Source organism: Pseudophryne corroboree, chromosome 7 (genome assembly GCF_028390025.1).
Source record: "Pseudophryne corroboree isolate aPseCor3 chromosome 7, aPseCor3.hap2, whole genome shotgun sequence".
NCBI lineage: Eukaryota > Metazoa > Chordata > Amphibia > Anura > Myobatrachidae > Pseudophryne > Pseudophryne corroboree.
The window spans coordinates 205,647,911-205,663,592 of record NC_086450.1 but is presented as its reverse complement, the minus strand read 5'-3'; the positions used below and the strand labels follow the sequence as shown (position 1 = coordinate 205,663,592).

The 15,682-nt window shown below is 39.3% G+C and overlaps 1 long non-coding RNA gene across 2 annotated transcripts in view; it reads left to right on the top strand.

Moving 5' to 3' along the window:
• LOC134944983 (uncharacterized) overlaps positions 1–7,576 on the top strand; it is a 40,521-nt gene extending 32,945 nt beyond the window's left edge. For both annotated transcript variants that reach the window (XR_010182010.1, XR_010182009.1), the window contains exons 3-5: positions 493–538; positions 4,630–4,856; positions 6,559–7,576. This is a non-coding gene — a long non-coding RNA (uncharacterized LOC134944983). The remainder of the gene's footprint in view (positions 1–492; positions 539–4,629; positions 4,857–6,558) is intronic.
• Positions 7,577–15,682: the final 8,106 nt, after the last annotated feature.

Below are 15,682 nucleotides of genomic sequence, written 5' to 3'. Positions count from 1 at the left end.
CCACAGCACAGTAACATGTACATAGAACAATCACAAAGCACTATCTCAGTCTCACTCAAAAAGTTCAGTTTTTCAGGAATTGAGAGAGGAGGAGTTAGGATTGCAGATGGGAGTAGTTGGGACTAGAGAGGGGAGGAGTCAAGATTAAACAGTAAACTGCCCCCCCCTAAAAGAAAAGTCTAGATCCATCCCTGGGTCTGATAGCCATGGTCTGTGCTTGCGTAGAAATCGATCATTTACGGCTAACCATTGGTAGTTTTCTGAAGATGGTTTTAAATCATAGGCCATTAATGGTACAGCTGTTGGCCATTACCACAGTATACCGTACAGCCATTGTTAGTTTGTTTCCCCTTCAGTGTGCAGCCACATGCTTTGTTTACATACTGTACCACGCTACACCTCTGCCTGTTATAATAATGTATTTTGGTTAAACTTATAATCAACATGGATGTTACTGATTTCAAATGTTAATAGAAAGGTTTTTTTTTACAGAGACGTAAAAACGAAAGAGACTATATGACTAATCTGCGGCACACTGGTAAAGTAATTAATTAAAAATTTACTTTTAATAGTTTGTTTTAAAATACTAGGCTTTTTATAGCATATAGAAGTTTATACTATAACAATGAACACATCTAGCATCAAAATTGCTTCATGGAGTAGCGAATATATGAGGATTAGGTATCCGGAAGGTAAATTTCCTCAAATCACACTGGTAATAGTTATATAGGGGGAAATATGGACGCTATAACCACCACCTTTTGTCATATATAAATATGCATTCTTAAATAATGCAGAAAAATGTGAATGTTGGAGTTTGTATGTATTCCCTTTTTATTTTTATATGTTATCACTTTTCTTAAAAGTTTAAGGTGAGGTATGTATTTCCATCCAAAACACACCACCTGTAAGTAGTGTGGATGATACACCACTTTTGTGTATAACAAAATAGACTGAAAATATGAAAAATTAAATGGAACATTGACCATGCATTAAATGAAGCATGAATGGTGCAGCTATACACTGCTAATTGAGATCTGATCAACAGAGCTGCCACAGAACAACACAGAAAATCCTGCAGTCTTATCAGCACCACAACAACAAACCACTGTCTGAGATTATAGTTTCCCAGACTGTCATAAATGGTGTGGTTATATAATATTAAGATCTCATCGGCAAAGCTGCCACAAAGCACCCTGAGAGTATATTCACTCAGAAAAAAAAGAATGTTAATGATGAAAATATCGCAACCTTAGTTTGATAATAATCCTCAAATCATTCAATGTGGTATAAATGTTGCTTATTGTGTCTCTATTGAAAACACATGGAACTCACTGGGAATACCTTCCACATTACATTAAACATAGTATGCATAATGCAGATTGTGTGTTTAAGATTGAACAATAGAAACTCGGGTATATGGAAGTGATGAGTCTTCTGCTGTCCTGTATCTACCATAGCATCGAATAAAGGATGAGAGAGACAACAAAACTGCCACCCTTATTTGAAATAAAGGAGAGGAGCTTGCTTTTGCTTTCTTCTATTGCTGCACTGGAAACCCTGACGCTATAATTTGCAATGCAAGGTATTCCGGCTGCTAAGATGAGAGAGTCTGCTCCTGTATAAAAAAAAGAGACTATAACACAAGTGCAATAATGTTAAACATAATGAGTTTGAATAGCCTTGGTAAATGATTCCGCCAAGTCTGTAAAGTAAGAGGGGCTACCGAGTCACGGTGGTGAGAGAAACGACCGCCGGCGTCCGTATCTCCAATGATTTCAAATGTTATCATGTATTTAAGTGGTGCCAAATATAATAATTTTTTGTTAGTATACTTAATACAGGGCGAGGCAAAAGAATCTTCCAGATTTTAAAGGTTAACAAAAAAGGCATGGTAAATGGTATTCAAAATTTTGGTCCATTATCTAAAAATGCATAGAATACAGTTTGTTTTAAATTGGTTTTGAATATGATATTGTCCAGATGGTGGCCTTCCATCACGATACACATTTGTTGATTTCTGATGTTTTGTGTATTCCATGCACTTTTAGCTGAAGTAGTAATATTTTGTACAACATTTACAGTACCATACCTTTAAAATCTAGGAGTTTTTTTTTCTTCCTTACCCTCAGTGACGAGCTGGGCAGGGTGACAGATGCCCTCCGGGCCAGTCCCACTTTAGGCAGGCCCGGTGCAAGGTCTCTCTGCACCCTAGGCAAAGCTTCAGTCTAGCACCCCCTAACCTGCAAAGCCACCACCACCTCCCATGAATTGCATCATTATACATATATACAATATACTTTCACTTTAAAAGTCCTTGAGAGCTGTCAATTCTTTATATACTGTGGGGATATTTAATTGGGGTTGGGTACAATTACATTTTATTTTCTTCCATCTCCCTATCTGTATGTTCATTACTAACCCGCATAAATAGACATCCTTCAGTTTTTTGCTAGATGAATTCAGTGGCGCGGTGCCCTCCAGTGGGAGGCGCCCCTAGGCAGCCGCCTAAAGCTGCCTAAAGGTAGAGCCAGCCCTGACTTTAGGCTGGCCACTGATCCCTCCAGAGCTGCAGCATAAGCTGCAATGTTGCCAGATGCACTGCTGGCCTGCACTATCCTACTGCCGCCGGCTCCAGCATGTGTGGCTGCTGAACCGAGCAGCTGTTAATCATATTAAGGCCGCTGAACAACTTCCCAACAGCAGCAGACACCTCAGCCCGGCGTGTGTGGCTGCCGAGAGGAGCAGCTTTTTTTTTTTGCACAATTCTCCGAGTGCCGCTCCCTGTTTTCTGTAGAGAGAAGGGGCATGGCGGAACTCACAGGATTTCCAACCAACAAAAACACCTGACCACTGGATAGGGTATCAGTGTTTTAAATGTGGTAATCCTGTGAGTGCCGCCATTCCCCTTTCTCTATGTAACTGGAGGGCACCAGCAATGTTGAATAACTTTGTGGAGTGCCGAGTGACACTATTTGGATATATATATATATATATATATATATATATATATAAAACACTCACTTCTCCAGCGATGCAGAAAAAGTAGACAAGCCAGCACTCACGTGTAGATGAAAGAAAAGCAGGATTTATTCCTTAACCAAACGGCATGGTGAAGTACAGCAAATACAGCAAACACAGCCCGACAGCTGTTTCAACCGACTGGTCTTCCTCAGACCAGTCGGTTGAAACAGCTGTTGGGCTGTGTTTGCTGTATTTGCTGTACTTCACCATGCCGTTTGGTTAAGGAATAAATCCTGCTTTTCTTTTATCTACACGTGAGTGCTGGCTTGTCTACTTTTTCTGCATCGCTGGAGAAGTGAGTGTTTTATATTTATTGCTGCCTTGCACCACCATTTTTTGCTTTATATACATAGGCTTTAAGTGCTGTCGTGATTTCATATATATATATATCTCCAAATATATATATATATATATCTATCTATCACATGTGAACATGTTACATTTACACACGCTTACCATGCAGGAGCTGCAGAAGGTAGATGAGGGTAGGACTGGGCGCTGTGTCATTAGGCCATCCCCCTTGCTGCAAACTGATAAAGATCCTCCGATATACCGGGGAAGTAACTCACAGGAACAGTGGGTTATCACTATTGCTGTCTCTGCAAGTTAAATTTAGTAAATAGCGGAGAAGGATGGTGTTGCATTAAACAAATGCTTTATTCCAAAATTATGTGTTTTTTTTTTTATTGTGAAATATCTGGGGATGGTATTACCATAACATGGAGTACCAACTTGATAGTTAAAAAATAGGTATTTCCTAAGGGGTTCCAATGGATTACTTTGAGGATGGCCTGCCACACGTTGGGCCAGTGCTTTGTGCATGCCCCCCAGACTGCCAGCCAGCCCCTGTATTATCATGCTTGTCAGTAGTTCCTAATATGATCATGATTGTTGTTGGTTCGACATGTGCTTCATTGCTTTATTTTGTGATATAGAAGGCACAACTATAGTATACAGTATGAGGATGCTGTCTGTGACCCATTTCTAAATAATATGATCATATACTTACCATTGATGTTTTATCCACAAGGTAAAGGTTGAATAAGTATAAAGCAAGACCTTAGGGAATACTGTTGAAACATGACCACAGGAGCCAGTATACATAATGCATGAGCCAAAACAATCAGCAAAACCACTAGCATTATACAGCTTTAATGGGAATAACACATTGTATTTAAATTATACGTATTTTACACTTTTTTTACAGTTCCCCACAGTTTTGCAAACTTCATCCATACGTTGCACTGAATTCCCAGTATACTGGAGCTCTCTCTGTGTCTGAAATAAAATCTAACTTACAGTCTCATGCTAGCAAAATATAAGGTGAACCCGGAAAATGGTTTGCAAATATACTTTATTTATCAAAGAGATGTCATTGGTTTCATTTTATATGCTGGAAAAACCCTAAGTAACAAGAAACCACAAAAGCTGTGAGCTGGGTCCTTTGTGACACAATCCTGTAGGAATCGGGAAGCTGTGTACCAGACAGTGCAACTGCAAAATTAACTAATATTAGTTCTTATGAGACACACTGAGTAAATATTGTTTCTCTATTGTTATTCATACTTCATATAATTTCAGTTACTCATTCCTTCTCTTGTCCAGGAAATACAGTGTAAAGCCAAACATGCCAGAAAATCAGTGTGGGTGACGTACAAAGACTTCAGTTGAGGAAGACAGTGAGGTCTCTCAGTATGCTGAGACTGGCAAATGAGGAATGACTATCAGACAGACCAAACATCCCAACTGTATAATTTAATGAGACAAGACCATGTTACCTTCACGAAGTGACTGTAGTCATTTGGGTGAACCATTTTTACGTAAGGCACAAGGTATGTACATATATACATTTGTGCGCACAATTTTTTTAAATAGAAAAACAGGAACAAGGAGCAGAATAAAAGGCGGCCCTGTAGATGGGAATGACAGCTCAAAGAAAAACTGGAGTCTCTGTAACTACTACCCACTAGACATAGAAATTTGCCTTTTAACCATGGGATTCAAACTGTGTTCAAACTAATCACCAGTCGGCATTTCACTTTGAATTGTATAAATGCCAAAGACAATTGCGGTTATCATTATTTTTTTAAAGCGTTCCAGTCACGGGAGAAATTGAATATCTTTCAGGATAACAATGTATTTGACCCTAAAGTTGTCAATTATTCGATTGGCACTTTTATTACATTGGTCATAAGAGACTGTCTACCATGTTTTCTAAAGAAATGTACAGATGTAGCCATGCTTATTGTAGCTGCGATGCGGCCACACGGGCACTCCCGGCTTGCTTAGTCGCACCTGCACCTTAGTACGCCAGGCTGCACCTTTTGACACTCAATGCAATCTCAATGGGGAGCGGGTGCGACTAAGACGCACGTGTATGCCAGCACGCGTGCACATTGCAGATAACGAGGCGCATCCGTGCCTAGTCAATGCCACAATGAGCGTGGCTATATCGGTATCTCTTTTGCTAATATCACCAGAGAAGGGAAGGCAACTATTAATAATCTACTGTACATAACAGTACTAAAGTAATTATCAAGGCTGCAGACAAGTGGTGGTATTGTTCTTTTGAATTGCATTGATTACATAGAAGAAGTTAAAAGACAAATGTATTTCCTTTTATCCAACTACGGGATATAAGAAAGTATATTATAACATCAAATTAGGTTTGGAATAAAATGTGATTAATGAATCTACTGCTCCTGTTTCCAACATAAGATGATCCTAAGTTTGATGTAAGCGAAGGAAAGGCCTATCATCTTATCCTGTGATTCCATAAGCCACCTGCTCTTACAATATGCATGTTGATCATTTTCTTTAACCAACTGTGTAGTATAATCCCTCTTACATACAGTACATTACAGCACAGATGCTTTTTATTGACATTATACTTCATAAAAATTACTTTTTGTTTGAACATTCCTTCTTTTTTTTGTAGCTGTAAGGCACTGCAATGGGGTCTAATATAGCCTGATCATATGCTAATATGTTTTTGCATAAACTTAAATCCAAATATATCACAGGTGACCCTTATTTCTGACAATTCATTTTCTTTTATGTAAAATGCATACAGTAGATGATTTATATCTTTTATTGATTAAGGAGTAGATTCATCATTACATATAGCAATAATCCTTAGTGATAATTATGTTTTAAACTCGCTGTGAGTTTAAAAAACCTTTCAGAGGCATTCATCATGCCTCCAATACTTAATTATCACAAATCCTGAGGCGAATCCAACTGGGTTAAACCAGTTTGCAGTGACTTCCCTGAGTTTTTCTAAGAAGTTGTCAGCGGTATGCCTCTTAGTGAAACCAGTGATACACTGTGTAGCCTGCCTCTGAATGAGCTGGCATTTGTGAGATGCTGCTGTTGGTGCTGCTGAAGGCAATACTTCTACCCAGTGGACTGTCACAGTCATGTAGTCTTTAGTTGGCCCTGTTCTGCTTGTCCACATATCCGTATTTAAGTGGGTAGTGGGTACAACGGCATTTCTGAGGACACTAATAATGTTTTTTAAATGTCTTTGTACAGGCTGGGAATTCCTTTTTTAGTGAAGTGGAATCTAGAAGGGATTTGGTACCGGAGACACAGTACCTCAATTAACTGTCTAAAACCCACTGCATTAATGGCGAATACTAGACGCACATCTAATTCCAGCATATTTGTTATGGCATCAGTAATCCGCTGTGCTACTGGGTGACTGCTGTCATACTTGCTCCCCCTTGTAAAGGATTGTTTAATAGTCAGCTGATTTGTTAAATTACTACGAGTAGTCTTCCTGGTCCCCTTCTGGACAGCAGCAGTAGCAGGCATAGCACTCAAGGATACGTCTAAGGAAGCCTGGATAGGAGAGGAGTTAGTCATAAAATTGGATGCAGGACTACTTCTGATCTTGACTGTGGATGTTGATGATGCAGGTGTTGGTGGTGGAGATTGCAGGCCCTTGGATCTAACAGAGAGAAGGGAGCAGCAAGGTGACGCTGGACTGGCTGTTTTGTTTTTACAATTACTTTTGATGAATGCACTGCAAGTGATGTACAAGGGAGGTTGTTCCTAGGTGGTTAAGGTCCTTTTTTTTATTTTTTTTATAATTCTACTTATTCAAGATTTTGTTAGATACATACAGATACAGAAAAATACAAAAAGTGTATCACAGTCATAATAAAATATCCATGAACATAAGGGTTACACAGCAAATCCATGTGAGTAGAAGCAAGTACTGTAGAAGCCATTCAAATTTGCTGATATTATCCTGTGTGCACAACATTAAACATATCAAACAGGTAAGTATAACAGTTAAAACAATTATAACAATTATCCTGACATATATTGAAATAAAAAAAAGGACACTAGACAGAAGGCAAGAAGGAAGGAGGGGGGGGGGATAGAATGAGGGGGAGGAGATTTTCCGGCAAATCCACCAAGCTATTGCAAATATATAAATTTGTATATATCACATAATATATAAAGTTCACAAGTATGAAATAAAGGAAAGTTATGTAATATAAAGTCAGTTAAATACTGTTGATATATGCAATTTTGTATGGTTATCCAGTACAGCAATAAATAAAGACCATTTTTGGTAAAACTTGCGTGTACCTGAGTGCATATCTAACCCTGCATACTTTCTATCAAAGTATAATATTTGTAGCAGTTTCTGTTTAACCTCAGCTAATTGTGGGGCAGATTTTTTTGTCCAGTGTATCAATATACACTTTCTAGCTACTGTAAGAATCAAAATAAGAAGTGGAAGTGTATTCTTCCTGATAGTACTCATTGACCAAACATGAAAACTCAGTCCCATACAGGCTATAGGATCAGGAGTGAAATTGGTGTGAAAAACTTAGATTAACAAAAGAGACAACTTTACACCAAAATCTTTTTAGCTTAAAACAATCCCACACACAATGAGAGAAATCAGCCTTCATCTTTCCGCACTCAAGACAGCATCCATCTTCATCAGTTACCATATGTTGTCTTTGTTGTGGGGTAATATAAGCTCTGTGTAAAGTTTGGATATAAACTTCCTGGAGGTAGCTAGATTGTAGTGCCTTTAAAGAAAAATGGTGAAGGCCTATAATATCATTCAACTGAGAGATAGCCGGGATGTCACATTTCCATTTATGAAGTAATACATCCCATTGTGGATGATCAACATAATATGTTTTCATGAGTATTAAGTACAGGTATTTCACTTTATATTGTTTATGCAACACATAGTTTAATAATTTATCAACATTGGTAACCTGAGACAGGAAGATAGGAGGAGAGCTAGCTAATGGACCAGGTGCCTTTATGGAAGTTAAGTAGTGTCTCATTTGAAAATACATAAATCTATGTGAGTGAGGTAAGGAATAACGATGTGATAAATCCAAAAAAAGTGAGAATAAACCCACCTGGATCAAAGACTTTATGGGAAGAATCTAAACCTTTAACTTTCCAAAGGTTAAACATAGAATTTGATAATGTGGAGGGAAAGGAAGGATTACCCCAGAGTGGCAAAAATTGTGACACATAGGGGTTTCTGCTGCAAATTTTATTAATATGAATCCAGGCAGCATATGTATCTCTGAATAAGATCTGGGACTTGACCACTACTGGAATATTAGATAATTTTGACTGAATCAATGCTCCGGGTGCAAATGGTGAAAAAACTTGTTCTAAAATAGTGTCAGTATAGGTAGAAGTATTCAAAATCCAATCAGCAATGTATCTAAAAAAATACAGCCGATGAATAAGATAGCAGATCAGGCCAACCCAATCCTCCATATACTTTAGGGGTTTTTAATTTGGCTCTAGCAATCCTTGGCCTCTTATTTTGCCAAATACATTTTGAAAACAGGGTATCTAGTCTAGTAATATCTGATTTCTGAATAGCAATTGGTAACATCTGCATACAATAAAACATTTTTGGGAAAATGATTGACTGGATAATAGCTAGTCTACCTAACAATGATACAGGTAGGTCGTTCCAGGCATCTAATTTACTAGCTATTTTCGTAATAATAGGCGAAAAATTAATTGTGTATAGTTGAGCTAAGTTGGAACATATCTGTACACCGAGATACTTAAAATGACCAGGGGCCAAAGTTAGCGGGACATGAAGAGAATTAAAAAATTCTGGACTAGCATTCCCTAATAATAAAATTTCAGATTTCGACAAGTTTATCTTATACCCGAGATTAGCCCAAAAGAGTCAATGAGATGTAGTAAAGCCAGCAAAGAATGAAAAGGATTGGATAGAAATATAAGAGTATCATCTGCAAACAAAGCAATTTTTAATTCCTCAGAGTTAATAGTAATCCCATGTATAAGAGTGGAGGAACGAATTGCCACAGCTAAAGGTTCTATAGCAATATTGAAGAGGAGAGGAGATAAGGGGCAACCCAGATGACTACCCCTCTCTAAAGTGAAAGGAGAAGATAGATGACCATTAAAAGCTACATATGATTTAGGGGAAGTGTATAGAGTTTGAAGTATATAAATAAAATGGGATGGGAAACCAAAATTTTGTAAAGTTTTAAAATGATGTGGCCATAGAACTAAATCAAAGGCTTTTTCTGCGTCTAATGTAAGAACCATATTAGTAGAGAGGTTAGACAAAGAGGAAGAAGAAGAAGAGGAGGAAGGATTAGAAAAAGAAGAAGAAGAAGAGGAAGAAGATACATGTTGTATAGCTGCTAGCACTCTTCGTACATTTACTACAGAATGTCTTCCAAAAACAAATCCTGTCTGATCTTTGTGGATCAAAATAGGTAATATAGGCTAATCTCTCTGCTAATATTTTTGTAAATATTTTATAATCAATATTTAGCAGAGAGATTGGTCTATGCGAACCCGGTAAAGTTAAATCACGGCCCGGTTTTGGTAACACTTTAATAAAAGCATCTGAAAAATACAAGGGAAGGAAACCTTGATTAATAATAGTATTATAACAGTCCATTAACGATGTATGGGCCCAATAATTTGTTTGAGAAACCATCTGGACCCGGTACTTTAGCTAATTTTAGTTTCCCAGTAGCCTAAGACACTTCCTTAATGGAGATAGGTTCAATCAATCAATCAATCAATCGTTGAGCTAACGAGTCAGGAAGTTGAGGTAGAGATAGTGAATCCCAATAAGACGAAGTGTGAGAAGATATAGTAGAAGAAAGAGGTGAAGGAGTAGAGGTATCATCTCGAATTGACTCATTCTGGGCCAACCTCGGGGATGAATAAAGATTTAAAAAAAAATTCTCATCACATCAACAATTTGAATATCAGATTAAGGCAGCAAACCATCTGGTTTGAAAAGAGGGTGAACAACCATTTGTGGCCTAGACCCTTGCAATAGGGTGGTGAGGAGTCTTCCTATCTTATTTCCAAATTTATAAAATTTAGAATGTACATTGAAGAGATATTTGTCCCCATTAACCTGAAGAAACTCGTTATAATGCAGTTTCCTGATACTTAAATTTATTCTCAGAAGAAGGGTGTAATTTAAACAATTGGAAGGCGCTAGACAACCTATTTTGTAATTCCAGGTAAGTATGTTTCAGCTGTTTTCTATTATTTGCAATAAATGCTATAACCTCTCCACGAATTACTGCCTTTGCAGATTGCCAAAAAATAGGGGGATTAAAGATAGCCATTTCAGCACTCAAAGAACTATAATCAGTCCATACTGACAAGAGTTTATCACGTAGGCTTTGAGACTGATACAAATGAGAAGGAAATTTCCACACGGGTTTGGAAACAGTAGACCTACCAACACTTAGTACCATACTAACTAGGCAAATGATCAGACACAAGTGGGGGATCAATCGTAGTAGATATAACCTTCAGAAAAATATGAGTCGCTATCAATATATAATCAATCCTTGACCATGTATTATGTGTTAGCGAAAGACAAGTAAAATCTTTTTCTGTGGGGTTAAGAACCCGCCACGTGTCAACCAGATTAAAGGTTTTACTAAGAAAAAGAACTCCTATCTTCGGTAATGAAAGTAATCTGTTTGGTGGAGGGGATCTATCCATAAATTGAGAAGACACTAAATTTAGATCACCACATAGTATTAGTTTGGATTGATCATAATTGTGCAACTTTGTTATAAGTTCAATTAAAAAAATCTTTTTTATACTGGGTAGGTGCATAAACATTACAAATAGTAAAAGCAAAACCATTCACAGTTATTCCCAAAATAATATATCTACCCTGAGAATCAACATAAGTAGAATCCACTAAAACATTCAAAGATCTTTTCGCTAGGATCGCCACACCACATGATTTAGTATTAAATGATGCAGATCCTAATAGACACCAGTTCAACATTTGTAATATTTTCACTTCGTTTGGCATTAAATGTGTTTCCTGTAAACATATAATATCGACATCTTTTTTTTAAGGTATGTCATTAGTCTTTTACGCTTAGCTGGGGTATGGGTGCCCCTTACATTAAGTGAACCTATTCTAAGAGACATCAGTAAAGAACAATAATTGATAAATAATTGAAGACTGCCGGAAAAATAAAGAAAAAGGAGGGAAGGGGATAGGCAAAAACATAAGGGGGGGGGGGGGGGTTTAGACGATAGACAAAAACCCAAAACATAAAAGACGAGCAGAAAAATAGAAAAATCAATGAAGACTTCCTGAAAGAACCTGGAATTTGCATCACCAGGACAGCAAATAGCAGGTGATATATCAAAACAGTCATGAGTATGAAAGACGGCAGGACCCCGGAACCCCTGCCTAGCTCACTGAAATTAGAAACACCAAGAAAAACGCAAATAAAATACATCTAGCTACAGTAGTTAAGTGTAGTATGAAGAAAAATGGTACTTAAAGCAAAGTAAAGTAGAAAAGTCAGCTATGACCTCTCACTCTAATATACTGATAATTAACTGTAATGCACATCTATGAACAGTTATTACTCAGAACATCTTGCACATAGAAATACTGCAAGAAAGCAAACAATGTAAACAGAAGACAACAATATATAGAGTATCCTAAATAAAGGATCAACACACGTATAGTCAAACAGTAGGTGGGTCTGTAATGTCTCTCGACCCAGTCTCCTCAGCTTCTTCGTTCATATATGCTTCAGCATCTGCAGCATTAGAAAAATCCAGGAATCCCGATTCTGTAAAGATTCTGAGTCGTGCAGGGAACATCATATAAAATTTACGGTTTGTTTGAACCAAGGCTGTACACACAGGTGAAAACGACCGAAGAGCTCTAGAACGTTCCACAGAGAAGTCTTGAAACAAACGTAGGGAATTGCCATCCCAGATAATAGCGTTAACTTTTCGAAATGCAGCCCATAAAGCTTGCTTGTGTAAATAATTCAACGTTTTGAATATGACCACTCTAAGGGGTAAATTTACTAAGGTGGGAGATTTTTAGAACTGGTGATGTTGCCCATAGCAACCAATCAGATTATCTCTATTATCTGCTAGAAGCAGCTAGATTAATGGTAAGTAGAATCTGATTGGTTGCCATGGGCAACATCACCAGTTCTAAAAATCTTCCACCTTAGTAAATTTACCCCTAAGTTTCTGTGGGGTTTGCTGTTTCAATTCACAACGTCTGTGGACTCTCTATTACAATGTCTGTGCAGGCTGAATCAATATTATGCAATTTAGGGAGCATGTTACGAATAAAATGCTCTAATTGCTGTCCCTTAACGTACTCAGGCAAGCCAGTGATCCTCAGATTGTTTCTCCTGGTCCTATTTTCAATATTATCTAGCTTCTCAGAAAGGAGTTTGTTATCAAGTTCCAATGTACGCATCGTTTTCTGCATGTTATGGATATCATCCATGTTTCTCCCTATATGCGTCTCAACTACTGCCATGCATTCAGTGAGACAGCCAAGTTGTGCAGTAATGTATGTGACAGCTTTCTGGAGTAAAGGTGCCATAGTGGTTTGTACAGCAGTGACTAAGTCAGTATAAGAGAGAAAAGAAATACCTTTGCGGTCAGCGCTGCTGTTAAGATCACTTTCTGGATCTGAAATCGGTTTCTTTGCAGCTGGCGTCCCCTGGGCGCTGTCCAGGCCCGCCGCCATTTTGTGCTCCCCGTGGTGCTTCTCCTGGCATTGTTGTGGGGCGGGAGCTTGCTTGGCCTGGCCCGGAGACCCCAGGTATAGTCCATCTCCTTGTCCGGGCGACGAGGAGACCAGCAGCGGTGTTTGCGTGTCTCTGACAGGTTTAATGCAGGGTGAGCTGGCATGGGGAGTGGAGGTGCAGGGGGAAGCTGCTCACTCTCCCATGTCGGAACCGGAAGCCGGTTAAGGTCCTTACCCTTACTTACTATGGCTTTACAAAGGCTACAGAAGGCTTGACACTTGTCTGGATTTGGGTAGAAATAATTCCACAAAAAAGACTTGGATTTTTTTGTCTTTTGCCTAGGCATGACAGTGGTCTTTTTCATACCAAGGGCAACAACTGTCTCCACTGGTGCCTTTTTTAAACAAACATCATCCTCATCATCAACATACTCATCATGAACATTGTTACTAGTGCCAGCTTCACATATATCCTCCTCATCCTGATGTTCTTCTACAGTGACATCCTCAATTTCAATGTCAGCATGTTGGCTTGTGCTGCTCCACCCTACACTTGCAGAGGGTGTGGAAATGCTGGAAGGAGCATCCTCTTCCAGTACAGTATTGGAAATGTCAGATTCACACATGGCACCTGCAGATACACTTGGACTCTCCTTGGGGATTTGTGATATTTCTGAGCACACAGTTGGCTCCTGTGCCTTAACAAGTTTATTTTTTTTTAAATCTTCTGCTGGGAGAAGAGCTTATATCATTCTTATGAGATGCAGAACCACCAGTCAAAAATAAAGGCCAAGGCCTTAGCCTTTCCTTTCCACTTACCCATGTAGTGAGTGGCATATTGCCAATTTTATGTTTCTCTGCTACTAACTTTACATGTGATTTTTTTTTTAGCACCTAAAAATTATATTGCTTCTTTGATTTACATGAACGGACTTTCATTTTACATGCCCTCTATGCCAGTGGGCATCGGCCTTAGCAGATGACGTTGACGGACTTGCATTGTCAGGACTAGTGGCAGCAGCTTCAGCACTAGTACGTGGTTCATGATCTACTCTCAATTGTTCGCCCTCCATTTCTATGAACAAATGCAAAGTAGGGCATAGCACACATCACAATTTGTACCAAAATCAACAGTGTCACACAATACGTGTATGAGTCAGAAATAGTAATAAAACACTGTGGTTTAATTTCACCAACAGTGTTGCACAATACGTGTATAAGTATGAAATAAAATATATCACTGTGGTACCACCTTCACCACAGTGTCACACAATACGTGTATGAGTCAGAAATAGTAATCACTGTGGTTTTAATTTCACCAAAAGTGTTGCACAATACGTGTATGAGTACGAAATAATAATATACTGCAGTCTGATCGGCAGTGTCACAGTACTTAAAACTACTTAAATAAAAATTATGTAGTACACTGGGGTACAGCTTAAACAAAAAAAAAATATTTTTTTAATTATATTTTTTTATGCATTTTGTTTTTAGTGTTTAATATTTAAATTTTACACTGGGTGGAGCCCCTGGATGGACGGACAGGGCACCAGTGGACTGATACAGTAGAGATGAAAGAGCACCCATGGACTGATACAGCAGAGCTCACAGAGCACCCCTGGACTGATACAGCAGAGCTGAAAGAGCACCCCTGGATTGATACAGCAGATCTGAAAGAGCACCCCTGGATTGATACAGCAGAGCTGAAAGAGCACCCCTGGATTGATACAGCAGAGCTGAAAGAGCACCCCTGGATTGATACAGCAGAGCTGAAAGAGCACCCCTGAATTGATACAGCAGAGCTGAAAGAGCACCCCTGGATTGATACAGCAGAGCTGAAAGAGTACCCCTGGATTGATACAGCAGAGCTGAAAGAGCACCCCTGGATTGATACAGCAGAGCTGAAAGAGTACCCCTGGACTGATACAGCAGAGCTGAAAGAGCACCCCTGGACTGATACAGCAGTGCTGAAAGAACACCCCTGGACTGATACAGCAGAGCTGAAAGAGCACCCCTGGACTGATACAGCAGTGCTGAAAGAACACCCCTGGACTGATACAGCAGAGCTGAAAGAGCACCCCTGGACTGATACAGCAGAGCTGAAAGAGCACCCCTGGACTGATACAGCAGAGCTGAAAGAGCACCCCTGGACTGATACAGCAGAGCTGAAAGAGCACCCCTGGACTGATACAGCAGAGCTGAAAGAGCACCCCTGGACTGATACAGCAGAGCTGAAAGAGCACCCCTGGACTGATACAGCAGAGCTGAAAGAACACCCCTGGACTGATACAGCAGAGCTGAAAGAGCACCCCTGGACTGATACAGCAGAGCTGAAAGAACACCCCTGGACTGATACAGCAGAGCTGAAAGAGCACCCCTGGACTGATACAGCAGAGCTGAAAGAGCACCCCTGGACTGATAAGCAGAGCTGAAAGAGCACCCCTGGACTGATAAGCAGAGCTGAAAGAGCACCCCTGGACTGATACAGCAGAGCTGAAAGAGCACCCCTGGACTGATACAGCAGAGCTGAAAGAGCACCCCTGGACTGATACAGCAGAGCTGAAAGAGCACCCCTGGATTGATACAGCAGAGCTGAAAGAGCACCCCTGG